A 27,601-nucleotide genomic window follows, 5' to 3' on the forward strand; every position below is an offset into this window, starting at 1 on the left:
TGGCCCTGGCCTTCGGCTCGGTGTCTTTCCTCAACCAGTGCAGTCTGTTGTTGTTCTGTCACCTGAGACTCTGATTGGCCCAGCTCATGCTGCTGAGCCTGGCCACACTGGCTCAACATCAGTAGCCAATACCTAGGTGGGCTGCTGTTGGTCAGGGGCCCACCCTGGTCAAACAGCTGTGGCGAAGCCCCTAGAGTCATGGGACACAGATCACCCAGTTGAGGGCAGCAAGGGTATGAGGTAGGGAGTGGGTCCTTTAAAAGGAGGTGAACAAGGGAACTCTGTGGAATGATACTAATGTGCTATTTCTCAGTAAGGATGTGGTTGACACAGGTGTATCATGCATTTATCAAAGTTCATGTAAAAGTAACGCTTAAGATCCGTGCATTTTGCATCTATATACACATACAGAACCTTAAACAAATTCTGAACTCTGGTTAATGATTTGCAGGCTGAAGTGTTTAGGGGTGAAGAATACTGAGCTCCACAGCTTTCTTAGAAACATACCAAAAAAATGAAGGTGAATTGATTGACAGATGAATAGAGGGATGGCAGGAGAGATAGATGATAAAGCAAATATGCAAAATGCCGTAGAATCAAAGTGATGGATACATGGGTGTTCATTATATAATTCCGTCAGCTTTTTAGTACACTTGAAAATGTTTACAATAAAATGTAAGTTTGGGAGTTCCTGTTGTGACGCTGTGGTTAACAAATCGGACTAGGAACCATGAGGTTACAGGTTCGATCCCTGACCTTGCTCAGTGGGTTAAGGATCCGGCGTTGCTGTGAGCTGTGGTGTAGGTTGCAGACGTGGCTCTGATCCCGCATTGCTGTGGCTCTGGTGTAGACCGGTGGCTACAGCTCTGATTAGACCCCTAGCCTGGGAACTCCATATGCTGCAGGAGTGGCCTGAGAAAAGGTAAAAAGACAAAATAAAATAAAATAAAATTCAAGTTTGGAGTACCCACTCTGGCACGACGGGATCAGCGGTGTCTCTGCAGCACCAAGACACAGGTTCTATCCCCAGCCCTGCAGCTACCAGATCCCCAGTGGGTTAAAGGATCTGGCAGTTACTGCAGCTGCGGGGTAGGTGACAACTGCAGCTTGGATCCCTGGCCCAGGAACTCCAGATGCCATGGGGTGGCCAAAAATAGAATAGAAGAGAAGAGAAGAGAAATAAAATAGATAAAATAAAGTAATAAAATTTTAATAAAAGAAAGGAAGCGTGAGCAGGCAGGTGCTGCCTGGCATTTCAGCAGGGTTTGCTCTTTCTCCAGTTAGGAACACAGGACACTAGCACCTGATCATTCTGGGCCTGATCCGGAATGCTGAGCATCTCTCAACCAGTCCCTGACTCCTGTCAAAAGCTGAGATAAGTTGATAAATAATTGAGAGAGTCTCCAGGATATGTGAGTCGAGTCACTCACCACTCAGTTTTCCAGATCGAGTCTCCACATCAAGCCAGGTTGCTGGAAAGTGGCAACTGGTGGTAATTTGAGATTTTGTTCACTGTTAGGAAGTCTTTGTAGAATTACAGCTCTGCGTCACACCCTCACTTTTTTTTTTTTTTTTGTCTTTTTACCATTTCTTGGGCCGCTCCCACGGCATATGGAGGTTCCCAGGCTAGGGGTTGAATCGGAGCTGTAGCCACCGGCCTACGCTAGAGCCACAGCAACGTGGGATCCGAGCTGCGTCTGCAACCTACACCACAGCTCACAGCAACGCCGGATCCTTAATCCACTGAGCAAGGCCAGAGATCAAACCCACAACCTCATGGTTCCTAGTCGGATTCGTTAACCACTGAGCCACGACGGGAAGGCCCACCCTCACTTTTATAGAGCGCCTCTCAGCATCTTTTGTACCATCACCACCAGCATCACTGTTCTATTTCCATCATGTGATCATCTGCAGGATTAAAATCCCCATTGCTGGAGCCTCAGGTCTGGTTGCTGTTGTAGGCCCAGCTCAGTGGGCCTCTCCTAGATGCTCCGTAAAGGTTTACAGACTAACCCTAACCCTAACCCTAACCCTAACCCTAACCCTAACCCTAACCCTAACCCTAACCCTAACCCTAACCCTAAGTGAATTGCAGAATTCCATGGAAGAAGAAAAGCATCCCTCTCCTGACTGATGGATAGGCTTTCTTTAAGCAAACAGTGAGAACTCAGCCACACACAGTGCTTTCCTTTAGGTGCTGCTTGAAATCCAACATAGCAATTGCCTCTGCTCTTGCAGCTTGGGGTCCCTCACTAGGAGTGGGAGGGCTACCCACTCTCTCCCTTTTATGACTCTGGACTTTTTTGTCTTCCTGTGTCTAATGCTATAGGGAATACCTAATAAATAAATGAAATCAAGTCCAATTCTTTCATGTTGCTATTGAGCAAAACAACTCAGAGAGGTTAAGTGACCTGCCTAAAGGTGAACAGCAATCTACTGGGCAGCAGAGCCCACGCAGATCCATCCTTTCTTATTTCCACAATTCTTTCTCCAGGACCACACTGCCTCTTGTATTCAGATCTGAGGTGAAGCTACAGCTTGAAAATGGTGCAACTGCCTCTATGGGAGAGACACCAACCAAAAATCCTAACTGTGGGGTCCAAATCCTGGGGAAAATCCTCCACTTAATCCCTTCTGGGTATTGAGGGACAAATTCTGAGGACTCACAGAAAGCCGTCCATAGCACCACAAGCTCTGAATTGCCCCTGAAGTCTCCTGATTCCTGAAAGACTGTGGTGCTAAGATGCCAAAATGCTTCTTGGAATCAGTGACCCTGCAAGTCTAGAGTACACTAGCAAAGGGATCTGCCACTGCCTCCCTTAGGTTCCGCATCCTGCTTTCCAGCAGTGCCTGGAAGGAGGGCCAGTCGGATCTGAGGAAATGACCTGAAAGGCCCCCTGGGAGCCTGACTTCCAGGGGAGGAAGGGAAAGACAGAGATAGCATCACTTGGTCAGAGTCATGCATGGCTTGTTTGTGCAGATGCGGGCTGGGATGCAGGCCTCCCAGCCTCCTGGCCTCAACTCTCCTGCCACACCATGCTGCCTCTTCAGAAAGCCACAGGACAGTTGTTTTGCCTTAGCGCAAACCAGAAGGCAGTCGGAACAGGCTGACAGTTGGCTGTGAGCCTCCGAGGCGATTGGTGGCAGATGAATTTAGTGGAGATGCTATGAAATCAGACCTGCACCAACACTTCAAGCCCCCGGGGCCACAGCGCTCCTGCCAGTAACCCCAGTACCAGTGCATCCCCAGGCCCAGCCTGGCCAGTGGCATTGCCTTTATTTCTTTACTGAGTGAGCACTAGCCTGGCCTAGTGCCTTGTGGCCCCAGCCCTCACTACTTTCCCACCTGGAATCACTTGGAGATAATGAGATTCGTGGGCCTTTCACAGGGAATGTCCTCAAGGACCAGAAGGTTCCAGGAGTTTCCATCAGCCCAGAACTCTGTGGGTTGGAAAACAGTCTCCACAGCACTGGAAACTTAAAAACTTAACCCAGGGTCTGGAAAAGTCAGCACCTAGAGAAAGAAAGAGGGTAGGTGTGGTCTAGGCCCATGTTTGGATCTGACAATGATGTGGCTTTTTTCTTGGCCAATGGATAGAGGTCTTTAATTATTTTTCCTTTGGGGCCACTGAGGGCTGCTGAGGTGCTGGGAGCTCTTGGACAGACTGAGTGGCTAAGCCCATGTTTTCCCTTGGAGGGGATCGCCATTCTGGAGCCTCCGGTTGTAACTTAGCATGATGACTTTAATTCGTAAGCTCATGGACTGCTGGGATACCCGAGAAGCTAGGAACCAGCCACTGCAGGGGGGTCAAAACCTCTGCAGGCTTCACCTGGCTAGAAGGCTCACACTTCACACTCTCTGTTGCTGTTCTCGAGCCTAAGGGCTGTGTTGGCCCCCTTAAGTGCCATGGTTGCCCTTGGGTGGGAAGAAGTGGGATGTGTCCCAAGGGGGCTGAAAGAACCCCCCTGGCTTCCACGGTGATGCTGGGGGCGGGGGAGGACAAGACCCTTGGATTTACCTTCCCAGTGAGTGTGTCCTCAGAGACAAGGAGCAGTTCTCTGAAAAAGGAACCAGGGTGTTCCTCGGAAGGGGTAATGCATGCTGGGCTCCCCCAAACAAAAGCTGTCTCCCAACATAGAAATGATTAAATATTTTTGTTAATTGGTTTAATGTGAACACATGTTTTGTTGGTCATTGTCAGTGATCTCATGTGGAAGTCTTTTAAGTGAGAGACAGTGCCACAGCGCTAGCTACTGCTGCATCCCCATATGTTCCTCTTTGTCCTCAGAAATCATATTTGTAGTTTGCCCTTTGACCCAACACCGTCTCCCCTGATCTTTGTAAGGGTCTTGGGAGGCAGTTTTACCGGATTCAGTGCTCCCAGGAGAAGGAGCCTGTACTTCAGGAAACCAACATCTTGGATGGCCTTGCAGGCAAACAGGAAGACGGGGGAAGAGAAAATTGTCTCGAGACCTAAGAATTGATCCCAGGCCGCTCTCGCTGGGAAGAGCTCAGCAGGGGCGGACTCCCAGAATCACCTGTCCTTGGTGCCTCCCCAGAGGATCCGAGATAAGACATCCGTGTGGGCTTTTTAACCTTTGGTTTCACTGTTCATGATTTTAAACTGACAGGCACAAATGAAAAGGTTGCAAAAATAATAAGGCTCTCATTGACCCCCAGATGCTGCGGTGGAGCGTGATAGAAAGGTTCATGTTGAGAATGTGGGTCCTGGAGTTCCCGTCATGGCGCAGCAGAAACGAATCTGACTAGGAACCATGAGGTTGCGGGTTCGATCCCTGGCCTCACTCAGTGGATTAAGGATCTGGTGTTGTCGTGAGCTGTGGTGTAGGTCACAGATACAGCTTGGATCCTGTGTGGCTGTGGCTGTGGTTTAGGCCCACGGCTATAGCTCCAATTCCACCCCTAGCCTGGGAACCTCCATATGCTGCAGGTGCAGCCCTAAAAAGCAAAATAATAATGATAATAATAATAATAATAAGGGTCCTTAGGGCACTTTCCTTCATGCAAACCTGCTGAGGAAAATTCCCCATACGCTTCACCTCTGGGCTGGGCACAGAACCTCAGCCCCAGTGGTAATGGTCTCAGAAGTTCCCCACCCTTGGAAATGAAGGTGGAGAATGAAAATGCTTCGGGCCCTATCTGGAAAGAATGAATGCCCACCTCTCCATCCCACTTCCATTATGAATGACAGTTAAACTGTGTCGGAGGTGCAGATGGAAAGGCTCCATGCAGCTTCCAGGACACATGGAGCTCCAGACACCTGTGATTCTCCGAGGAGGACGGTCCTATGTCCACAGGGCAGAAAAGAGGGGGTAGAGGCTTACAAATCCATTGGGGCTCGGCGTTCCTCTGATCATATTTAAATTCTCAACTCTGTGATCTTTTACCTTAGGGTTAAAGGATAACGAGAGAGATTGTTTTTGGAAAGGCTCTTCTTTACTTTTTTTCCATGAGACTTAGTGAATTTAAAATTTACATTGGAGTTTCCATAGTGGCGCAGTGGAAACGAATCTGACGAGGAACCATGAGGTTGTGGGTTCGATCCCTGGCCTCGCTCAGTGGGTTAAGGATCTGGCGTTGCCATGAGCTGTGGTGTAGGTTGAAGATGCAGCTGGGATTGGGCCTTGCTGTGGCTGTGGTGAAGGCCGGCAGCTATAGCTGCGATTAGATGCCTGGCCTGGGAAAAAAGCAATAAATAAATAAATAAAAATAAAAATAATTTAAAAATTAAAAAATTTACGTAGATCAGGAGTTCTCTTTGTGGCTTGGCAGGTTAAGGTTAAGGACCCAGTGCTGTCTCTGTGAGGATGCGAGTTGGATCCCTGGCTTTGCTCGGTGAGTTAAGGATCTGGTATTGCCACAAGCTGCAATGTAGCTTGCAGATGCAGCTCAGATCCAGCGTGGCTGTGGCTGTGGTGGGGGCTGCACCTGCAGCTTCGTTTCGGCCCCTAGCACAGGAACCTCCATATGCTGCCATAGGTGCGGCCATAAAAAGGAAAAAAAATTTACATAGACCAGTACCTTGCAATAACCTGTATGTAAAATAATCTGAAAAAGAATATATATATGAACATATGTGTTTGATATATGCATATATACCAGAATCACTTTGCTATATACCAGAATCTAGCACAACACTGTAAATCAACTATACTTCAATAAAAGTTGTAGTCACTATAAATATTTTAAAGTATAGAAGGTATAAAAGAATAAAGAGCACCTAAAATTCTGTCAAAAGAAATTTTACGTAGAAATATTTGAGGTTTGTCCCCAAGATCTCCCAGGAGGACATAACTTCCCATGTCTCCATGCTGGGTGATCCCCTGTAGACCAGCTGTGCTGGCCGCTGGGTTGGTGAGGCTATAAGCAGTGAAACCAGGGCCTGTCCCCACCTCTTTTGCTCTTGGCCAGGGCATTTGGAGGGGGTGCTTCTTCTACAGACATACACCAAGCCCTGACCTTGTGTTCATTGCCCACTGGGCACAGAATCTCAGGCAAGAGAGCAAGTATGTGACAGCAGGACAAACTCTTACCTCTGCCAGGAAGACTCAGAATGACACAGAACAGAAGTCCAGTGCCTTGGGTGGTTTGTCTCCCTTCACTAGCTGTGGAACCCCCCTTGAATCTCTCCATTTTTCAATCTCTAGACCTGCAATCCTGGAGTTCCCTTGTGGCGCAGTAGGTTAAGGATCTGCCATTGTTACTGCAGCAGCTCGAGTTGCTGTTGTGGCTCAGGTTCAGTCTCTGGCCCAGAAACTCCCACATGCCTTGGGAACAGCCAAAAGAAAAAAATCTAGAGTTGCAGTCATAATATTCACGGGCTTATCAAATGAAATCACTTTACAAGCTGTCCGAAGCTGTTAAAGCATAACGCGCTATAGTTGTCTCTGTCGTGGGTATGGTGGATGGGACCCCCACAGGCACTGCTACTTGGCGGGGGGGATGCCCCTCCTGGGTATAGACCAGATAGCATCCTGCCAGGTTCCTCTTCGAGAGAGGCACCTGCGTGGGAAAAGGAACCTCTGGATGGCTTTGTCTCAGCCTCCAAACTAGCTTAATAGTAGCGCTATTTGTGGAGCAGTAACTCTGTGCCTAGCACCAGCCTAAGGGTTTTATGCACACCATCTCGTTTTCTTTTCCCAGCATCCCTGTGGGTAGGGACTGAGGCACAGAGAGGTTAAGTAACTTGCCCAAGGCTCCACAGCTAGTAAGCAGCAGAGCTGGGACTCCCACACAGCTTGTCTCATTCTTTTTCTTTTCTTTTTTTTTTTTTTTTGGCTCTGCCCTCGGCATCTGAAATCTCCCAGGCTAGGGATCAAACCCATGCCACAAAGGCAACCCAAGCCGCTGCAGTAACACAGATTGTCTCATTCTTAAATTATTGCTCTAGGCTTTTGGCCAGACCCCCTCTTTGTTTCCCATTATGGCCTGTGTCCTGGGACAGAAGGGCAAAGGTGGGCCAGCTACTTGATGGTGTTGCCCATGCTGGGTCCTGCTCCCCCTGAGAGAGGAGATATAAGCCAAGGTAGGTAGGGGAGGGAGTGGAAGACCATTTCAGAGCCCAGCGGAGCATATCCGACCACTCCTCAGCCATCCCCTGTCCCCTGAACACACCGTGGTGGGGTCTCCTCCACACCTTTTGCTGGTCTTAGGGCCACAGAAAGTCCTTTGTGCCTAACTTGGCCCTTCTCCCGGCCCAGCCGAGATCCAGCTGATCTTTCTTTGCTCTCTGGGGAGATGGAGAATTAGTCCATCCTGCCTATAATAACCTTGCTTCTACCCAACACAGATCCACGTAAAGCCTCTCCTCTTTTTGGTCTCCAATCTAGAGAGGTTGGCTTCTGCTCATCCATCTGGTTGCAGGGGCTCCGTGGAGAGGCTGGCCAATGTCTCTGGGGACAGTGGCTGCAGTTCCTGGCTCCCCTCCAGGATGAGGACAGGGTTGGCCCGCTGGGCAGCCTTTTCCTGATGTGGAGAGTCGATCACAGGGCTGGGAGCCCAAGACGTTTGGTTAATCTTCCTCTATAAGTGCAATGCTTCCTTAATGATCTGCAGTGAGAAATATATTCGTAGGTCACAAGAAAATTAAAGACAAACACCTCCATTTGTGAAGTCCTAAGTACATATTGTATACTGATCACGTTATATATTAAAAAAAAATGTAATCTTCACATTCCCCAAGTTGGGCCTTTGTTTTTTCAACCTATTTGACAGATGAGGAGCCTGAGACTTAATGGAAGTTAAGTATCTTTCCCCTGATTGATGACCAGATTGGTAGAAGAGCAGATATCAAACCCATTCTGTCTCCTCTCAAAGCCTAGGCTCCAAGGAGTTCCTGTCGTGGTTCAGTGGGTTAAGAACGCAACTAGTATAGATGCAAACTACTGCCTTTGGAGTGGACGAGCAATGAGATCCTGCTGTATAGCACTAGGAGGAACTATATCTAGTCACTTAGGATGGAGCCTGATGGAGGATAATGTGAGAAAAAGAATGTATATATGTATGTGTGACTGGGTCACTTTGCTATACAGTAGAAAATTGGCAGAACACTGTAAACAGGCTATAATGGAAAAAATAAAAATCATTTTAAAAATTAAAAAAATAAAAGCGAGAAAAGGAAGAGAAAAAATAAAAAATAAAATTTACCAAAAAAAAAGAACCCAACTAGTATCCATATGTTTGAGGGTTTGATCCCTGTCCTTGCTCAGTAGGTTAAAGATCTGGCATTACCATGAGCTGTGGTGTACGTTGCAGATGTGGCTCGGATCACGTGTTGCTGTGACTGTGGTGTAGGCCGACAGCTGCAGCTCCAGTCTGACCCCTGTCCTGGGAACGTCCATATGCTGTGAGTGCAGCCCTAAAAGGACGAAAAATGAGAGTATATATACAGACTTAAAGTTCTAAGCTATATTAAGTGAAAAATAAGTTTTAGAATCAATGATCGCATTTGCATAAAATGTGTGTATATTTATAGACAGATAGGCACACATATGTTGGGGGGAAAGGGCACATTTTACTTGATATATTTCTGTACAATATGAATGTTTTGCCAAGAAAAAAAGTTAATAAAAGATATCTTCATCCTAAAAAAAATAAATAAATAAAAAGACAAAAAAAAAAAAAAAAAGCCTGGACTCCGAACTCAGCACGGTGTCCCTCTGCCTTGCAAAGAAACCCAGGTGCTTAAACACACATTTGGAATAGCAGTAGCTTCTCTCTACTCTCTCCATCCTTCAATATCTAAACCAGATAGAAAAGATACTTCATTGTGGCTGCTCTGTAGGGTTTAGCACTTTCCTTTAAGATTATTTCTTAGACAGGCTTGGCTTTTTATTCCCTGAACATTTCAAAATACAGTTGGACAAACCCAAGCCGTTTGAATCAATTAGATGGTGGTTTCTTCTCGGACCCGCATTTACGGCGTACTTCGTGTAGGTCGAGCATGTTGTATAAATTGTTTTTATTTAGTTCTCATAATAACCACAGTGTCGTGAGGGAGCGCGTTGAGGTGGTTAAGCACTTGGCCCTTAAATCAGGCTACCTGCTCGTCTGCTTGCTAGCTGTGTGACCTGGAGTGACCATGGGCAAGTCACTTAACCTCTCTGTGCCCAGTTTCCTCATCTGTAAAATCAGGTAAGATCATCACCGCAGCAGTCGTGAGACCTATTGAATGGGTAACCATATGTGAAGCACTTGGAATGATGCTATTTCAAATCTGCTTTACAGATGCAGACGTTGAAAGGTAAGTGGCTTGCCCAGCTGAACTGGGAGAGCTGATATTTCTACCCAATGAGTCTAATGCCAGGACCCATGTTCTTAACCACTGCCCTTAATTGAGCCCCAATTCCTTCACTTTTTTTTCTTTTAGGGCCACACGCATGGCATATGGAAGTTCCCAGGCTAACGGTAGAATGGAGCTGCAGCTGCTGGCCTACACCCCAGCCACAGAAATGCTGGATCGGAGCCACGTCTTTGACTTATGCCACAGCTTGTGGCAAAGCCAGATCCTTCACCCACTGATCGAGGCCAGGGATGGAACCTGCGTCCTCGTGGATACTAGTTGAGTTCTTAACCCACTGAGCCACAAATGAGAACTCCCCTCACTTTTTTAAAAGCCACTTTATATAGAGGCATACTTTACACACCATAAAATCTATTCATTTGAAGTGTACCATTCAGTGACTCTCTACTACATTTTTAGAGTTGTCTAGCCATCACCATAACCAAGTTTAGAACCTTCCTATTATCCTAGAAAGACCCTTCCTGCCCATTTACAGCCCCTTCCTTCTTCCGGCCCCAGGCAACCACTTATTTACTCTCTGTCGCAATGGATTTGCCTTTTGGGGACATTTCATAGCAATGGAATCATACAATATGTGGTCGCGTGACTGCCTCTTTGACTCTGCAGGATTTTTTTTTTTTTTTTTTTGTCTTTTGTCTTTTTGTTGTTGTTGTTGTTGTTGTTGTTGTTGTTGCTATTTCTTGGGCCGCTCCCGCGGCATGTGGAGGTTCCCAGGCTAGGGGTTGAATCAGAGCTGTAGCCACCGGCCTACGCCAGAGCCACAGCAACGCGGGATCCGAGCCGCGTCTGCAACCTACACCACAGCTCACGGCAATGCCGGATCGTTAACCCACTGAACAAGGGCAGGGATCGAACCCGCAACCTCATGGTTCCTAGTCGGATTCGTTAACCACTGCGCCACGACGGGAACTCCTACAGGATGTTTTTGAGGTTCATCCATGTTGCTGTTTGCTTATCAGTAGTTTGTTCCATCCTATTGATGATTACTATTCTCTCATGTGAATAGACCGCATTTTGTTCAGCCACATACCAGAGGATAGACATTTAGATTCTTTCCAACATTTGACTGTTAGGAATACCTTTAAAATTTTTGACAATTTATTATGAAAAATTCTCAAACCTGCAATGAACTCCCACAGACCCATCAACCACCTTCAGTGTTTAGCGAGAACAATTCACCATCATGGTCTCAGCTAGACCCCTCCCAGACATGATAACATTTCACTCTTTAATTTCTTCCTTGAAGCATGTGAATTTTTATTTACTTTTAGGAAGTCATACCTTCATAAGATTCTAAAACCAAAGAGTATAAAAGGAGATACCAGGCAAAGTTTTACTCCAGGAAGTTCTATTCTCCATCTGCTCACTTTTGACTCAGTGCCCTCCAACTTCTGTTATTTTCATGTATTCTTCCAAAATATGTACGTAAGAAAGTAGGAATATATAGTCTTTGCCCACACTTTACATAAAAGGTAGCATTTTTACTATAATGCCATTTTGTACCCAGATTTTTTTTTTTTTTTTGGCCACACATGTGGCATGCAGAAGTTTCTGGACCAGGGCTCAAACTAGCACCACAGCAACGACCTGAACTGCAGTGGTAACAATGCTGGCTCCTTAACTCACTGAGCTACCAGGCAACCCCTGTGCCTTGATCTTTTAACTTAATAATATAGCTTAGAAATATTTCCATATTAGAACATAGTTTCTTTACTTTTTTATTTTTATTTTTACAGCTTCATATTATTCCATGATATGGATGTACCATAACTTAGTTAACCAGCCCCCTGCCAGTGGACATTTGGGCTATTTCCAGTTTTTGACTATTAACAGGCAATGCTGTGGTGCATAAACTTGTACGTATATCATTTCTCACAGAGCTATCTATAGGATAAATCTCCTAAAATGGAATTGCTGGGCTAGAGAGTATATGCATTCATAGCATTTGTAATTTTCATTACAATTTGCATAGCATTTGTAAATTTCATTACCATTTGCCCTGTTTGGCAGTTGTATCAATTTATACCCCACCAGCAGTCTATGTAGGTACTTAACTCCTAATATAACCAATAACATGAGTATTCTGACTTTTTTTAATGGCTGCACCTGCAGCATATGCAAGTTCCCAGCTCAGGGATTGAACCTTGCAGCTGCAGCAACACCAGATCCCTTAACCCACTGTGCTGAGCTGGGGATTGAAGCTGTGCCTCCTCAGTGACCTGAGCCTCCTCAGTGACCTGAGCCTCCTCAGTGACCTGAGCCACTGCAATCGGATTCTTAACCCCCTGCACCACAGTGGGAACTCGTTTATGTATTTTTATGTTAAGAATTTTTGCATGGGTTATTGCCTGCACACCTCGAGTCATTTTTAAGGCTTTTTTTTGGCAACAGCTCTTTGAGATATAATTCACACACCATACAATTCATCCATTTAAAAGTATACCCTTCATTGGTTTTTAGTCTGTAGCTCATTTTTAATGCTCATCTCTAACCTTTTAAAAAAGTGTTTTTTCTGATTACCGAAGTGATACCCGTTCAGGACAGAAAACTTGGAAAGACAAAAAGCAAAGAAAAAAAGAAAAATAATGTAGCACCATCACCTGAAGATATCCTTTGTTAACATTTAAAAAATTTTTATTGAAGTGTAGTTGATTTACAATGTTATGTTAATTTCTGTTGTATGGAAAAGTGTTTCAGTTATACACTTATATATATTCTTTTTCATATTCATTTCCATTATGGTTTATTGCTGGGTATTGAATATCATTGTTAACATTTTTTAAACAAAAATGGTACTTTATATTCTGTGCTGGGGTTTGCTTTTTTTTTTTTATTTCTTTGGGGGCTTACTTTTATCATTCTCAGTTCTTTTAAGTCCCTCACTTATTCACGTTCTAGGACTGCTAATTAACATAATTATTATTGATAACAAGAGCAATAATAATAGCAATAATAACTACAACATTATCCCCACCCCAACTTACTGTGAGACTGCTGTGTTCCAGGCACTGTGTGCTGTATAACTTTATGGGCTCGGTCTCAATTAATTCTGGAAATAATTTAGGGACATTGGTTCTATGCTCATCCCATTTTACAGCTAAAAAACTGAGGCTCAGGAAAGTTAATTTGCCTAATGTTTAACAGGTAGCAGGTGAAGGAGCTGAGGCTTGGACTCTTATCTGTGCGACTTCAAAACCCCTGGTTACTAAACTATATTTCAGATGAAAGATGTTCCAGGATTGGTTCAACAAATAGCTTCTCTCAGGATGAGTCAGGAGGATGCAGGGATTATAGCATCTCAAGAGCAACCTTGGGGCCCACCAACGCCAGCCTCTACTCTGTCTCGGGGCGAGGTTGTCTTAGGCCCAGTGCCCTTCACCTGCATTTGCAAGATTTTCTCCTAGCTGTGTGTGGTCCCCTCTCTGACCCTGGAGGATCTCGTTTTCCTTCAGCTTTCAGAAGGGCCATGGAAGGTGTAGGGGGGTATTGCTGGAGAAATGGCCTATATCAAAAACCAATCGGGGACCCCTCTGGTACAAATCATTTATAGCTCTCCAACCTGTTGGTGGAAAATTATGGAACAATTGCAAAACCACTGAGCTCTGCACCTCACAAACGCCCTCCTGGCCCCCCTTCTCACTTCCCACGTCCCCCCAGCATGTTCCAGCCTCTCAGATCCTTTGAGGGTATCTTCTCCTGGGTTCGTCAAGCCAAACAGCCAACGGGAGGCTTGTGGCTGTTAGCTAGAACAGCAGGCTGGCTGCTTGGTTGTCATGGCAACGGCTGTTGTGAGTAAGTGGTCTTTGTGGCAGAAGATTTAATTTAATAAACTAAATTCGGGAGCCCAGTGGGAAGATCTGGTACAGGCTTTATTGGGTATCTTCCATGGCACTGGGGCTGCCGGCAGGGAATGTGTTGGAGGAGGGCTGGAAGCTTTTGTCCTACAGAGGTTGGCCTGATGATGGGAGCTACATCCTGTGTCCTCAGAGATCCGGAGGCATCACCCATGAACCACTGGCTGAGACCTTTACTGCTGCTTCCAGTCGTGAGGTATTGGAGCAGCCCTCCCACTGGGAACTACTGGGAAATCTGGACAAAGCATGCAGAACTTCTGCATGAGGTCAAGACCGGTGGGTGGACAAGGCAGATGTCCACCCCTAGGGACCCATTTCAGTGTGAGCAGTGGCCCCAAGGAAGCAGCGTACTATTTCTGTGTCTCTGTGCTGCCGTTAAAATAGTGAAACTGGAAGGAGTTGTCTGTGCTTCCGTTCTTTCTTGATCCACTTCAACCAGGCTTTTGTCCCTACTATTCCTCTGAAATGTTTTTGTCAAGGTCACGAATGGCCTCCGTGGGACTTGGTCCCATCGTTAACTCCTGGTCATTGTCCAGGAGTAAACTCCTGCTTTTCTGTGAGCTGTTTTTGATACTGTCGGTCACTCCCTCTTTTCCTTGTCACTCTTGGCTTCTGAGAGACCACACTTGGCCAGCCATTCCCTCCCCTCTCTGTGCTGGATCTTCCTCCTCCCTGACCCTTAAACTTTGAAGGGCCCAGGGCTCAAGGCTTAGTCCTCTTGTTTGTTCTGTCTCCACTGGCTCCCTAAGAAACCTCCCCTAGACTCTTAGATTCTAAGGAAACAGGCTCTGAGCCAGAGCTTTGCATGCAGCGTGTTCACTGGGAGTCCCTGGGGATGAACACCTGTGAGGGTGTGAGGGATGCTGGGGCTCAGAGGGTGATATTGAACAGTGATGCTGATGCAGCAAAGGCTTCGGCCAACAGCACTGGGATCCTGGCAGTGCCAGACACTGTGCTTTGCAGGAATTTTCTCAGTGAATTCTCCTAAAGCCCTCGTGGAGGAGATTCTGCCATTGTCCCCGTTCTGCAGGTACGGAGGTTGAGTCTGGGTGAAGTTATCCAGTGTTCCCGACACGAGGAGCTGGGACTCAGACCCAGTCTGGCTGCCTCCCGGAACCCTTAAAAAGCATATTGCATAGGAGTTCCCATTGTGGCACGATGGTTAACGAATCCAACTAGGAACCCTGAGGTTGCGGGTTCGATCCCTGGACTTGCTTAGTGGGTTAAGGATCTGGCATTGCTGTGAGCTGTGGTGTAAGTTGCAGATGAGGTTCAGCTCCCACGTTGCTGTGGCTCTGGCAGAGGCCGGCGGCTACAGCTCTGATTCGACCCCTAGCCTGGGAACCTCCATATGCCGTGCATGTGGCCCTAGAAAAGGCAAAAAGACAAAAGACCAAAAAAAAAAAAAAAAAAAAAAGCATATTGCAGAAACTCTTAGGCCGGGTCCTTGGATGTCTGGAGCTCTGCCACTTACTCCCTTCAGCACTGGCATTCTAGAATCACCCCTGCAAGTCTCCGGGGTTGGGGGGAAGCTGTCCCCAGAGCCCAGCACTTTTCTGAGGAGGGGACACATCCCTCCGGGGGTCTGGGGCACAACCTGTGGCCCCACAAAGCTGTAAGAGTCTCCTGCCCCCTTTAAAGATGAGGGACTTTGTACCTGCTTCTTGTGTAACAGAAAAATAATGTTCGGAGTTCCTGCTGTGGCGCAATGGGATCAGCAGTGACTTGGGCGCACTGGGACACAAGTTTGATTCCCTGGCCCGACACAGTGGGTTAAGGATGCAGCGTTGCCACAGCTGCAGCTCAGGTCGTGACTGTGGCTGGGATCTGATCCCTGGCCTGGGAACTCCATATGCTGAGGAGAGGCCAAAAAAGGAAAAAGAGAAAGAAGAGTAATGTCCTAGCTCCCAAATCTTGGAACAAAAGGAAGATGCTTCTGATCGTCTCCTGGCTGTGTATTCCTGGCTGGATTACTTTATATTCCTGAGCTTCATGGGCCTTCCTTTGATGAGCACAGACCCCCCCCCCTTTACTTAAAAGACGGGGCTCCCAGAATGAAGGCAGGCGGACAGATTTGCCCTGCCCCCAACCTGGTCCTGGAGCAAGTGTGCCCCGTCCCCCATTCTTCTTTTCTTTTTTTTGTCTTTTTGCCATTTCTTGGGCCGCTCCCGCGGCATGTGGACGTTCCCAGGCTAGGGGTCGAATCAGAGCTGTAGCCACTGGCCTACGCCAAAGCCACAGCAACGCGGGATCCGAGCCGCGTCTGCGACCTACACCACAGCTCACGGCAACGCCGGATCGTCAACCCACTGAGCAAGGGCAGGGGTCGAACCCGCAACCTCATGGTTCTTAGTCGGATTTGTTAACCACTGCGCCACGATGGGAACTCCCCATTCTTCTTTTCTTTCCCTTATCTTCAGGCACTGTGACTCACACTGCCCTGGGCTGGCTGCCGAGGGAACCTTCCGCTTCTTTGTGGGGCTATCAGGCTGGGGTTGGGTGGTAGGGGGTGGTGCCAGAGGGGCCTCCCCTGGCAGTCCTTCAGGGTCTGATAGAGCTGTTCTCAGCTGAGGAAAGAATTCAAGGAGCCCCAGAGGCAAAATGAAGGGATGAAGATTCAGGTGGTGGCTTTCAGCACAGATGGGTGCAAACTTCAGGGAGGGACCTTTCTGAGGGTGTGGCCATAGGTCACAAACAGTTCAGAAATTTGCACACACAAAAAGGCAATGCCACAATAAGCAACTCTCAGAGTTCCCCTTGTGGCTTACGAACCCGACTAGTATCCATGAGGATACAGGTTCGATCCCTGACCTCACTTAGTGGATTAAGGATCTGGCGTTGCTGCGGGGTAGGTCGCAGATATGGCTTGGCTCTGGCGTGGCTGTGGCTGTGGTGGAGGCCAGTGGCTACAGCTCAGATTCCACCCCTAGCCTGGGAACTTCCATATGCCACAGGTTTGGCCCTAAAAAGAAAAAGTTGAAAAATCAATAAAGTAGATGTGCGTGTGCCACGCATACACAAGCACACCCGCACAGGCGCTCATGTATGCCTCGATGCCCATGAACATGCTGACGTCCTCACAAAAGCTTGTGCCCATGTCTGTACATCAGCACACCTGTGCCACCCAGCAGCACGCTGGTGTATGCACACAGGTGCACCCATGGACTCTCACAGACCTACAAACCCAGAATGATGCCCTGACCAGAGTCAGTACTGGAGTGAAGCCATTCTCGCTCTTGCTGTCCCTGGGGTCGCCAGGAGTCGAAATGGCATTCTTTGATCTCAGAAAACTATTCTTACCTCTGTCTCCTCAGAGCCCAGTGTGATGTTTGAAGCCTGCAGGAGAAATGGAATGTAGATTTGGGGGAGGCGCCTGCAGAAGGTTCAGAGCATCTCTTGTGGAGCTGGAGGGGGAGTGGAGTGGGCTGGCTTTCTTTTATGTTTTTATTTTTTTTTGGTTTTTTGGGGGGTTTTGGGGGTTTTTTGTTTGTGTTTTTTAGTCTCACACCTGTGGCACATGGAGGTTCCCAGGCTAGGGGTCAAATTGGAGCTGTAGCTGCCAGCCTGCGCCACAGCCACAGCAACGCCAGATTCTTAACCCACTGAGTGAGGCCAGGGATAGAACCTACGTCCTCATGGATGCTAGTCAGATTCATTTCCGCTGAGCCATGACAGGAACTCCATGGGCCAGCTTTCGATGCCATCTCCTGACTTTTGAGATGCTGGGCATCTGTGTGGGGCCTGTGGGAGGAGGGCTGAGGACTGGGCTCTTGGTGGGCGGTGGGAGGTGAGGTGGAGGAAGGGCTGGTCCAGTGTGGAGCCTCTGGGGTGGTGTCATTCCCAGAGAGGGGAGGGAAGGAGTGACTGCCCAGGGGCCGAGGCCAAGGGCATTGGGGGGCCCATCCCTGGAAGGCCAGCAGCAGTGCTCAGTTTTAGGGCTGTGGGCTGTGCCACTAACCTTGATCCCACTGGAGGATACAGGAAGGACTGGAGCTTGGCACATCCCTCCAATGGAACAAGAGCTGCACAAGGACCCGGGGAGAGGCACACACCTGAGGACAGGGGACTCTGGCAGCTCCTAGTTCACTCCCTTATTCACAGCCTCGCATGAAGCATCTCTGTCCACTGGGCTTCATTTTCCGGGGCTGGTGTCTGGGGCAGCTCTTTGCTCATGGGACTTCATTTAATCCTCCAGGGAGCTTGAGGCAGAGTCAGGAATTGTTTCCACTGTAGAGCAAGAATGTCAGGTCAGACAGCACAAGAGGGGCAGAATCAAGAATTAAAGGCCGTATTCTTTCTTCTTTAAAAAGGATTATTTGATATTTACAAGTCACAAAAGCAACATACACCTGTTTTAACAAGTGCAATAATATATAGGACTATCTAAAGAAAAAGTTGAGGGGTTCCTGTCGTGGCTCAGCGGTGACAAACCTGACTAGTATCCCTGAGGATGTGGGTTCAATCCCTGGCCTCACTCAGTGTGTTAAGGATTGGGAGTTGCCTTGAGCTGTGGTGTAGGTCACAGACGCGGCTCGGATCCTGCATCGCTGTGGCTGTGGTGTAGGCCTGCCACTGCAGCTCTGATTCGACCCCTAGTCTGGGAACCTCCATATGCCGAGGGTGCAGTCCCCCCAGAAAAACCTCTCTACCCCTTCTCCTCTACCCACTCCAATCCCAGCTCCCTGAGCTAAACATTAGCAGCCCTGTAGAATTTCCTATCCTTTTCTCTACATCGTAGAAATGCATATACACATACCTAACTCTCTCTCCCCTGTTCTCTCTTTATGCAGAAAATGGAATCTTACCTCATAAATGATTCCTCAACTTTACTTTTCCCTTAAAATTTTGGGGCCATTTCTTTGGAACAGTGTACTTAGATCTGCCTCTTCTGGGGATTACCGCAGTTATTCACCGATTTCCCACTAATCCACATTCAGATATCGCATATCAGTTTCTGATATTTGCCAGTATACACGAGGCTGTAAGAAACACTTTTTTTTTTTTTTTTTATCTTTTTGCTATTTCTTTGGGCCGCTCCTGCGGCATATGGAGGTTCCCAGGCTAGGGGTCCAATCGGAGCTGTAGCCCCTGGCCTACGCCAGAGCCACAGCAACGCCAGACCCGAGCCTCGTCTACAACCTACACAACAGCTCGCGGCAATGCCGGATCGTTAACCCACTGAGCAAGGGCAGGGATCGAACCCGCAACCTCATAGTTCCTAGTCGGATTCGTTAACCACTGCGCCACGATGGGAACTCCAAGAAACACTCTTATACACAGGACTTTACACACCATGCTTTTATTTCTGTTGTATAAAGTTCCCAAACAGCTTATTGGTCAAAGCTCTGCGAATTTGAAATTTAAACAGACCTCGCCAAATTATTTTCTCCGAGGAGGTGGAAATGAATTCTTCTGCTAGCTGTTCTGCAGCTTTATCAGCACTGGATGCTAATATTTTTTTTTTTTTTCGTTTTTCCCCCTCTGATAATGAGAATGGTATCATATTTTGATTTTCTACCAATCAGTTGTTTCATGTGTTCACTGGCAATTTGTTGTCCATGTCCTTTTCCCAGTTATTGTGTGGGCCTTTTTCATATTTCAGAGAATAACTTTTATCTGTCAAATGTAGCCTAAATATCGAGTTATTAAATCATGGGATAGGAATTCCCATTGTGGCTCAGCAGTTACGAACCTGACTAGCATCCATGAGGATGGGGGTTCGATCCCTGGCCTCACTGAGTGGGTTAAGGATCCGGGGTTGCCATGAGCTGTGATGTAAGCCAGCAACCTGGGAACTTCCATGTGTCAAAGGTCTTCTTTTGGGGGGTGTGGGGGTAGAGGGTGTATAGAAGTCAGAGCATTTTTCAGATGTTTGTTCTTCCAAAAACTTTAAGATCTTTGTCAAGACGAAAGCAAAGAGAGAAAACACCTGGTGTTCCCACTAGAAGGACGTCTGTGTTAATCTTACATGAGTTTCTGGGAGTTCCCACTGTGGCTTAGCAGGTTAGGAACCCAACTGGTATCCCTGAGGATGTGGATTCCATCCCTGGCCTGGCTCAGTGGCTTAAGGATTTGGCATTGCCGTGAGCCGTGGTGGAGATTGCCGATGTGTCTCAGATCCAGCGTTGCTGCAGCTGTGACTCAACCCCTAGCCTAGGGACTTCCATATGCCGCAGGTGCAGCCCTAAAAAGCAAAAGTAATAATAGTAATAATAATCTTACATGAGTTTGCAAGCCAGTGCTTCTGCCACTGTGCAGGGCTGTCGTAGGCACTGACTGGTCTGTGATTCTGCCAGCACATAGGAAAGAGGTGAAAAAGACAAAGGCAGCTTTAGCCTGAGCTTGGAATGTTCCCAATGCAGAATATTGGTATGTTTCTCCTTTGGAAAAGAAACGCAGATTCATATTGTGTTCATAGGACTTGGTAATTATGTTTTGGTTTTAAATGTATAGTGGACCAGAGATAACTTTATGTTGGACTTTATGTTAGTTAATAGATTCCAAAAAAATTAAAAATAAAAATAAAAATCTCTGTACCTGTCTCCTTGGATTTGTAGGTAAGTTTTTTGTTTTTGTTTTAAAGGGATCCCAAGAGATAGAATTGCTATATGGGAGGGTGTGCTTTTTTTTTTTTTTTTTTTTTTTTGCTATTTTAGGGCCACACCTGCGGCATATGGAGGTTCCCAGGCTAGGGGTCAAATTGGAATTGTAGCCGCCGGCTGATACCAGAGCCACAGCAATGGGGGATCCTAGCCACATCTGCAACCTACACCACAGCACATGGCAACGCCAGATCCTTAACCCACTGAGTGAGGCCAGGGATCGAACCCTCATCGTCATGGATCCTTGCCAGGTTTGTTAACTGCTGAGCCATGAAGGGAACTCTGGGTGTGCACTTTTAACAGTCTAACAGTCACTGCCAAATTACCCTGTCCTCTACGGGGCTGTCCTCCCAGGCTCCCAGCTCTCCCACACCTTGTCAAATTGCTGCCCCCCCATTCTTGCCTCCCCCACCCCCATCCCCCTCGCTTGGTTTTCAAGGCCATAAGAGAGGCTGGTTCACGTAACAACTGCTTAAGAGCTATTCAAAGGAGTGGGCAGCCCTCTTGGAGTTGACACAATGCTCTCTTGCACTCCCACCCCCTCTCCCTGCCCAGTCAGCCATCCCACAGGCACAGGTCATACTAAGCAAGTACCACCAGCTCTGGCTCTCCCTCCTGGTTCTTCTTCTTGTCCGTGGAATTCTCTCAACTCTAACGCTTTTCAGCAGCACTCAGTGTGCAAGGAATTCTCCCTCTGTATCATGCTCTCTCTCTCAATCTCAATCTCTCTCTCTCTCTCTCTCACACACACACACACACACACACACACACACACACACTGCTGTAGACATGCTTGCTGTGTGACAGGGCCCTGGGAATGCTGAGCTAGATTCTATCCCTGGCTCTGTCCCTTTTTTCAAAATCTATATTTATCCAGTTTGGCCCTAAAGGAAATTAGCTAAGCCGGGGCTCCAGTGAGTGCCAGAGGCTTGCAGTTACACCAGAAGTTCTGACCTGGAGTCTGAGAATGGACCTCGGGAGTCTGAGAGCCTCAGAAATGGCCTCTGCAGCATTTGGGTTCATGTGTGCTTTTTGCCCGAAGTGAGTCCTTAGCTTTCAACAGGATCTTAGAGCAGCGTGAGACCCCCACCCCCACCCCACCAAAAGAGTTAAGAACAACTGCCACAGGGACGGAGCTTTATGAGCAAGCAAAGGAACGGCGTTCTAGAATCTCAGGAGGAGTTTTAACAAGAAGGGATGGGAGGGGAACTGTATGTAGACTTTTCTGTGAATATACCTTTTGAGACTAGGACAGACATTTCGTTAGGTCCCCAAAGGGTTCATAACTCCCAAATTGAAGAATCACAGAGAAAGAGGCTTAAGGAATTTAAAGTACGAATACCATCTGAGAAGATAGATATTACTAATAGTGATTTTTCAAAATGTAAATGCACTTAGTTCATTATAGAAAATCCAAAACGATCTTCTAGGAATCTTCTAAAAATCACCTATAATCCTGATACCCAGAGGTAATAACTTAAAAAAAAAAAAATTCTTGGAGTTCCCACTGTGGCACAGTGGGTTGAGAGCCCAACTGCAGTGACTCTAGTTGCCAATGAGGCACAGATTCCACCCCTGGCCCAGGAACTTCCATAGGCCATCGATGTGGCCATTACAAAAAAAAAAAAAAAGAATTCTTGGAGTTCCCATTGTGGCACAATGGAAATGAACCCAACTAGTATCCATGAGGATACAGGTTTAACCCCTGGCCTCGATCAATGGATCCAGCTCTGAGCTATGGTATAGGTCGTAGATGCGGCTCAGATCTCACGTTGCTGTGGCTGTGGTGTAGCTATAGCTCCGATTTGACCCTAGCCTGGGAACCTCCGTATGCTGCTGGGGTGGCCCTAAAAACCAAAAAAAAAAAAAAATTATTGGAGGAGTTCCCACTGTGGTGCACTGGGTTAATGATCCAGCTTGTCTCTTTGGAGGCACAGGTTTGATCCCTGGCCCAATGCAGTGGGCTAAGGATCTGGCATTGCTGCAGTTGTGGTGTAGGTCAAAGCTCCAGCTCAGATTCAGTCCCTGGCCCAGGAACTTTAGATGTAGTTAAAGTGCTGCAGGTGCGACTAAAAAAGAAAAAAATTCTCAGAGTTCCCTGGTGGCCTAGCAGGTTAAGGGTCTGGTATTGTCACTGCTGTGGCGCGAGTTCTATCCCTGGCCCAGGATCATCTACGTGGCATGGGCACAGCCAAAAATAGAATTCTTCCAGAGAGTCTCTATCTTTCTCTCTTGCTGTCTCATTCTCTTGGTCTCCACATATGTGTATGTGTATGTGTATGTGTAAACCTAGAATCATACTGATTTTTCCCCCCTTTCCCCCCTTTTCTTTTTTTTTTTTTTTTTTTTTGGCTGTTAGTTGGAGTTCCCAGGCCAGAGATCAGATCTGAGCCAGGGTTTCAACCTATGCTGGAGCTGTAGCAATGCTGGATCCTTAACCCACTGTGCCAGACAGGGCATTGAACCTGCATCCCAGTGCTCCAGAGATGCCCTGATCCCATTTTGCTACAGTGAGAACTCCTCATACAATTTTTAACATGAATTTCTCTTATTATTTTAAAGCGCTATCTCCTGTTGTTAAGTAGTCTTCTAAAACACTGTTTTTCAACCTTCAATGGAACCCTTATTTTCAAACTAAATCTTATGTGAAAGGCTAAAATATAAAATAAATAAAAGATACGGCATTCTAACTAAAGCATGGGGGGAGAAGCAACACAATTTGAAAGCCGCTGCTCTAAAAATAGGAGGTTTTTTGTTACTTTTTAAATATTAAAGTGATTTACAGTGTTGTGCATAAAAATATGAGTTTTAATGGCTACGTAGTATTCTATTATATGAACGTGTGGGGTGGCCAGATTTAGCAAATAAAAATATAAGACGTCCAGGTAAATTAGAATTTCAGATAAACAGTACGTTTTTAATATAACTATGTTCCAGTTTGAATTTCAGATAAATAATAAATACTTTTTTTGGAATAAGTAGATCCCATTCAGTATTTGGGATATACTCATACAAAAAAAAATTGTTGTTTATCTGAAATTCTTTTTTTTTTTTTGGTCTTTTATTAGGGTCGCATCTGCGGTATATGGAGGTTCCCAAGCTAGGGGTCGAATCAGAGCCACAGCCACAGCCACACCAGAGCTGAGCTGAGTCTGCAACCTACACCACAGCTCACAGCAACGCTGGATCCTTAACCCACTGAGTGAGGCCAGGGATTGAACCTGCGACCTCATGGATGCCAGTCAGATTCATTTCCATAGAGCCATGACGGGAACTCCTATCTGAAATTCTTATTTAGCTGGGCATCCTGTATTTTACGTGGCAACCTTATCATGTGTCATAGTTTATCTAACCAAGCTCCCATTATCAGACATTTAGATTATTTCCAGTGTTTTACTGGTAAGAAAAATACCCAGCAGTATGTCTTTGTACTCCTATCTCCCTATGCTTATTTTATAACAGCCTAGGATCAGAATTGCTAGACCAAAGGTGGGAAACATTTTAAAGGCTTTCGATACTTTTGCCAAGTTGTTTTCCCCAAAGGAATGTCCTCTCGAGAGAGCGGTGTATGCAAGCACCTGACCCAGGAGGGTTTAAACACGTGTTGATCCATTATTAAAGGTATGTGTTAGGTATGGTGGTTCTGCCCTGGCAAGACCCTAAGTCCTTCAGGTTCGAAGGTGGTGAGTGTGATCCATGGGGTCCAAAAGAGCCCAAAGGGGGCTGGTCAGCCTAGTAGCATCCGGGTGCTTGGGTCAGGGTTCAGAGCTGATAAGCAATAGGGTAGAGTTGGCTAGGCCGTAAAAGGAGAAGGGGTCACCAAGATAGATTTCACCCAGCAGAAGAAGTAAAGGAAGCTGCAAAGAGCTAGGCCCCTTGTAAGGCATTATTTTTAGTAAGCAGCCTTGTATTCCCTAAAGACAACCATTCCAAGCAGAGGAGAGGCTACAGAGGAAAAAGTCTCAAAGGAGTTTTTTTTTTCACTTAAAAAAACAAAAATTACATAAACATAGTAATAACCAAAAGGATGGAAAATCACCCATAATCTCCCCATCTTAACAAATCTGTTTTTATTTTTCAATATGCCTTTCTTGTCAAGCGCCATAATTTTTACAGAGCTGCAATCACAGAGTATATACAGTTTTTATCCTTCTCTTTCCTCCCATTATCGTGCAAGTAATTTTCGGTGCTGCTACACAGCTTTCATAGCTAATATTGCTAGTGTTATTTTTTCTTGATTTCGCAGGTAATAATTATTCATTAAGACAAATTAGAACATCTAGATAAACACAAATGGAATCGCAGTGCACATATTAATTTGTAGCCTGCTTTTTTTTTCACTTAACTGTGGATGGTGAACATCTTCCTATGGTAAAAAAAAAAATGCATTTCTACATCTTTTAAAATAATTGCAATGTATTCTATTGAAGCACTGTGTTTAAACTTACTAAACCAATCCCCTGTTACTGGAAATCTTGGAGGTTCTCCTTCACAATATTTTTTTTTCCGGTCATGCCTGCAGGATGTGGAAGTTCCTAAGCCAGGGACTGAACCTGAGCTATAGCAGTAACCCGAGCCACAGCAGTGATGACGCCGAGTCCTTAACTGCTAGGCCATCAAGAACTCCTCCTCCACCAATCCTTTGCTATTATAGGAGTTGCCGTCGTGGCACAGTGGATTTGAAGCTGACTAGGAACCGTGAGGTTGCAGGTTCGATCCCTGGCCTTGCTTAGTGGGTTAAGGATCTGGGGTTGCTGTGAGCTGGGGTATAGGTCGCACACACAGCTCGGACCCTGTGTTGCTGTGGCTGTGGTGTAGGCCGGCAGCTGTAGCTCTGATTAGACCCCTAGCCTGGAAACCTACATGTGCCTCGATTGTGACCCTAAAAGCAAAAAACAAACAACCCCCCCAAACCCCAATCTTTTGCTATGATAAATGGAACCCGTGTTTAATCATTTCCTTAGGACAGATTGCTAAAATTGAATCATATGTATACATCCTTCTCAGGCTCTTGATAAGTACTGGTAAATCTACCTCTAGAAGATTTGTACCAGTTTACACTCCAATAACACTTACGAGTGTACTTATTTCCTCACAGCCTATGACAGTTATTGTAAATTGTTGCCAGATATTCTTTTTAGTCGATGGAACATAATTTACATAATCTTTTTCTCCCCCTGCTGTTGACATTTGGATTGTTTTCAAATGTTCATTCTTAATTTTAAATAAGACTGTTAAGAACAGGGAGTTCCCGTCGTGGCGCAGTGGTTAACATATCCGACTAGGAACCATGAGGTTGCGGGTTCAATCCCTGGCCTTGCTTAGTGGGTTAAGGATCTGGCATTGCTGTGAGCTGTGGTGTAGGTTGCAGACGTGGCTCGGATCCCATGTTGCTGTGGCTGTGGTGTAGGCCGGTGGCTACACTTCCGATTGGACCCCTAGCCTGGGAACCTCCATATGCCACGGGAGCGGCCCTAGAAAAGGCAAAAAGACAAAAAAAAAAAAAAAGACTCTTATGAACATCTTTATGCCAGTATTTGTCTATAACTAATTATATGATTAAAATAGGACTCCTGAGGCGTTCCCATCATGGCACAGCGGAAATGAATCCAGCGCGTATCCATGAGGATGCGGGTTTGATCCCTGGCTTCGCTCAGTGGGCTGGGGATGCGGTGTTGCCATGAGCTGTGGTGTAGGTTGCAGTTGTGGCTTGGATCCCGAGTTGCTGTGGCTCTGGTGTAGGCCAGCAGCTGTAGCTCCAATTCCACCCCCAGCCTGGGAACCTCCATATGCCGTGGATGAGAAAGTATGTTTCCATGCCTCTCCCTATTCCAGAGGTTAAATATAAATCTTCTGGGTATGTGGGAGATTTGGGGCCCTATTGGCACCCTGCCATGACGAGGGGAAGGTAATGGACAGACCGAGACATAAAAGGCCATGTGCCAAAGGATATAGCACTAGAAATGTACGGCCAGACTGTTTTCCGAAAGCGTACTAATTTAATAACCATTCTGGTGACTTAAAAACAATTTAATATAATACTCAAAGACATTAGTCAAGGGAGAAAAGCACTCTCTGCCATTAACCCACCCTAATGTCATTTCCCACAAATGACTCTCAGACCACAATAAAATACACGTTTCTGTCCCTCCCAGACCCAGAGCTGGCATGCCCATCTGCCGAGCTCATGTTCCTGGCAGAAGCTGCCATTGGGGGCCTCCGGTTAACTCGCTCCCCACATACCCCCCCCGCATTCTAGAGATCCTTTGTAGTCTTAGCTCCTGTCCAAACACGGGGCCCCAGAGAGAGCAAGTACCATTTTGGTGACACTTAATCAGAGATGCCAACCATTCCTGCAGCTCCCATGGAACCGGAGTCTCAGGGACACCATGCACATACCTTTCTAACATGACAAACTGTGAGCACCTACTGTGTGCCAAGAACAGTGATAAGTCACATAACAAGAAGTTTTGGCCCTTTAGAGATTCTCCATGATCTGCAATAAGTATGTGTTGAAGAATGATGACGTCAGTGGATGTAGTTAGAGATCACTTAATGCTAGGAGTTCCCGTCGTGGCTCAGTGGTTAACGAATCCGACTAGGAACTATGAGGTTGCGGGTTCGATCCCTGGCCTTGCTCAGTGGGTTAAGGATCCGGTGTTGCCGTGAGCTATGGTGTAGGTTGCAGACACAGCTCAGATCCCGAGTTGCTGTGGCTCTGGTGTGGGCCAGCGGCTAGAGCTCCAGTTATATCTCTAGCCTGGGAACCTCCATATGCCGTGGGGAGTGGCCCAAGAAATGGCAAAAAGACAAAAAAAAAAAAAGAGAGAGAGAGAGAGAGAGATCATTTAATGCTAGAGATGGAAGAGGGCTTGGAAACTGTCTTGCTCAACCCCCTCCTTCTATACACTCATGTAGTGAGGGCCTCCCATAGCCTGGCTGCGATGATCTTATCTCATACGCTTGACACCTCCTTTCTGCAGCTGTGCAAACGGCTGTGCTCAGAGGTTAACTCAGGCTGTGCAGCATGGCCTGCAGGCTCGCCTGAGGGACTTGACCATCAGCCCTTCCCAGCGCTCCTTGGTCTGCCCGTCCCTTTCAACCAAGTTACTAAGTTAAGCATTTGACACCAGGCACCTTAGAAAAGGTTAAAAGGCGGTGGGGGGCGGGGGGGGGCAGCTTAAAATGGACAAACTGAAAAGGAAATGACACCAGTTGTCCCGAGAGTCTGAGTACCAGCCTCGTCAGTGTATTTCCAGGGTCCATACCTGTAGAAGAGGTGAGGTGAAAGGCCCTTGTCTAGGGTTTGGCTTCTTAGCAT

At 46.7% G+C, this 27,601-nt stretch overlaps 1 protein-coding gene across 6 annotated transcripts in view; it reads left to right on the plus strand.

The window, feature by feature from the left end:
• Positions 1–27,601, plus strand: part of GALNT16 (polypeptide N-acetylgalactosaminyltransferase 16) — a 112,170-nt gene that overhangs the window by 29,501 nt on the left and 55,068 nt on the right.

Source organism: Sus scrofa, chromosome 7 (assembly GCF_054392235.1).
Source record: "Sus scrofa isolate SSC_HxYL_T2T_F1_AM1 chromosome 7, Sscrofa_HxYL_maternal_Yorkshire_Landrace_v2.0, whole genome shotgun sequence".
Lineage (NCBI taxonomy): Eukaryota > Metazoa > Chordata > Mammalia > Artiodactyla > Suidae > Sus > Sus scrofa.